The 3,031-nt window shown below is 45.1% G+C and overlaps 1 pseudogene across 1 annotated transcript; it reads left to right on the top strand.

Moving 5' to 3' along the window:
- The first annotated feature begins 1,639 nt into the window (after positions 1-1,639).
- LOC308259875 (non-histone chromosomal protein HMG-17-like) lies at positions 1,640-1,873 on the top strand (annotated as a pseudogene). The gene has a single exon. The product of its transcript is annotated as a non-histone chromosomal protein HMG-17-like (transcript).
- The last annotated feature ends 1,158 nt before the right edge of the window (positions 1,874-3,031 follow it).

Below are 3,031 nucleotides of genomic sequence, written 5' to 3' on the forward strand. Positions count from 1 at the left end.
ACTACAAATTTGTTTAGATTTGAGATCTCTTATAATAATCCCACCTGCCCCAGGGGTCTATGGCCTTGGGACATAGCCCTGCATTGTAGTAGCCGTTCGGATGACTGTGGCTACAGTGGCTTAAAGGTACTTGTGACATTGTTAGGCCATTATTAGATTCACTTTGAAAAATAAGAGGAAAAAAGCCTGCCTGTAATCCAAGTTCTTGAAAGACTGAGGCAGGAGGATCGAAGATTTGAGAGCAGCCTTAGTAAGTTACCAAGGTTCTCGGCAACCTAGGAAGACCCTGTCTCAAAACAAAAAATTTAAAAGGAGGTCTGGGGCTGTAGCTTGGAGGTAGACTGTCCTTGGTTTCAATCCCCAGGACCCCCTGCCCTGACACACACACACACACACACACACACACACACACACACACACACACACGGAGGAGAAAGGAAAAAATGCCATTTCTTCATGTGATTTATTATGCAAAACAGGTATCACCGTTTTTAATAAATTCTAAAATTCTTAGAGGATAAATGATTACATCCAAAAGAAAAATAAGAGACATCAAAATGAAAATAGTTGCAAGGGTGAAAAGACTTTTAGCTGAAAGACTTCATGTAAAATAAATTTAAAAAAATCTGGGAAAATGAGCATATCTCATTTCAGGGCTGAAAAGAGGCTGGTGCATGGCTCAGTGAGATGGGACTGGGGAAGGCACTCGGGGAAGCTCAGGGCACACGTCGGCCACTGGAGAAGGTGCAGGTGGGGCTGCAGCAGGAGTTTGCCAGTGTGTTTCCTCTTCCTGATTTCCCCGGGCACTTCTTCATGCTGACAACGATGACACTGGCTGCCCACTGGGAGTGTTTATGAAAAGAGACAGCATGTTGATTAAAAGTAAGAATAGTTTAAGGAAACAAAGAGTTGGAACCTTGCCTGCCAGGGAGGGAGATGCTGAGGACCCTGATGGGAGGTTGAAAATAGACCTGCAAGCCAGGCATGGTGGTATACGCCTATCATCCCAGGACTTGGGAGGCTGAGATAGGTGGATTGCAGGTTCGAGGACAGCCTCAGCAACTACTCAAGACTGTCAGCCACCTAGAGAGACCCTGATTCTAAACAAAAAATAAAAAATGTTTAAGGGTGTATTTCACAGGTAGAATGCTTCTGGATTCAATCCCACCCCCCCCCCACACACATACATACAAAAAAAGACCAAATAAAAAGAACCCCAAAACAAACCCACAGCCCCAGCCAGGATGCCTGTGCCTATGTCCAGGTGATGAGCTGTGATGTCAGCTTTGTGAGGCCTCTTCCACAAGTAACTTCTATCTTTGTTGCAGGAAAAGCTTCTATCTTCCATTTTTTGTTTGCTTATTTTGTCTTCTTTTGGTACCAGTGATAGACTCCAGAGACATTCTACATTCAAGTTATACCTCCAACCCAATTTTCTTTCTTATTTAGAAACAAGGTCTCACTAAGTTGCCAAGGCTGGCTTCGAACCTGTTTGTGTTCCTCCTGTCTCAACCTCCCAAGTACTGGCATTTTTGGAGCAGTGGAAAGAAGAGGAGGCCAGGCAGATCCTGGGACCAACCATTCCTGCGCATCCCTGCGTCCCTGCATCCAGTGCTTATGTCTCTCCACTGTCGCCACTATGCCCAAGAGAAAGGCTGACGGGGATGCTGAAAGAGATAAAGCCACGGTGAAGGACGAACCACAGAGATTGGCAAGGCTGTCTGCTAAACCTGCTCCTCCAAAGAAGGGAGAAGGTACCCAAAGGGAAAAAGAGAAAAGCTGAGTCTCGCAAGGATGGGCATGACCCCGCAGAAATGGTGATGCCGAAAGGGATCAGGCACAGAAAGCTGAAGGCGCTGGAGGCACCAAGTGAAGTGTGTGCACTGTTGATAATTGTGTGATTGTATAGTTTAAAATACTAATTTTTTTGTGGTACTAGGGATGGAACCCAGGGGCCTTCTACCTCCGAGTTACCCCCCCCCCACCCCGCCAGCCCTATTTTTATTCTTTAATTTGAAATAGGGTCTCACTGAGCTGCAAAGGGCCTCACTAAGTAGCTGAGGCTGTCCGCAACCCGTGATCCTCCAGTCTCAGCCTCCCAAATGCTGGGATTACAAGCGTGTGCCGCCACACCTGGGTAAAATACTATTTTAAGTCAAATTTTATAAAAATGCAAAATTTTGGTTCACTTCTTTTTAACAAAGGTATGTTGTTAGCACACAGAACATCTCATCGTTTTGGGGGTGGGAACATATGTCACTAATACAGTGTCTTCAAAGCTGGAATGCTGTGGGGGAAAACACCTTTCCCTGCTAGTTTTGAGAGACTTCCTCTTGGCTCCCAGGGGGAGGATTCCCTGACGCTGGCACACGTAGCCACCCTGGCACAAACAGGCGCCTTGCAGTATGGGAAAACTCAAACTCATCTTTTTTCCTCTTCCTCTCCATCATCAGCATAGACTTAACTCCCCGAAACCCAGATACCTCTGGGACCTGACCCCAAAACTGGTTTTACTGAAATGTCAGGCCGCCTGGTCTTTGCGGTGATATCGTTGAGATGGTGTCCCTGAGAAGAGCAGCAGTTCCTTTTCTAGACTGTAGATCTTCAGACTGATAATTCCACCATTTTCATTTTGTTTCCTGAAAGTCAGGGTCGGCTCGGGAAAAGCTGTTAAACAACATGCTAATGTGAATGTCAACCCTCACTCTAAACCTTCCCTATCCAGACCATCAAAGGAAGACTTCATTGGGTTTTATAGTGGCTTTCTGATTTTGGTAGTCCATGCAAGAAGGGCGTTTAAAAGTTGCTGTACCCTGTTAATGATTATATGTCCATGTCCTGCCTGAAATACCATGATTGTTTATGAAAGGTATCTCTAATAAATTTGGGTACAGTTTGGCTCGGGAAAATATTTTTATAATTTTTTATTAGTGCATTATGGCCTCACATCATAATCCATTTATTATTATTTATTTATTTGTGTGGTACTGGGGGTAGAACCCAGGGGTTTTCTACCTCCAGGCTATACTCC

This window comes from Muscardinus avellanarius (assembly GCF_963383645.1).
Source record: "Muscardinus avellanarius genome assembly, chromosome: 3".
In the NCBI taxonomy this organism is placed as follows: domain Eukaryota; kingdom Metazoa; phylum Chordata; class Mammalia; order Rodentia; family Gliridae; genus Muscardinus; species Muscardinus avellanarius.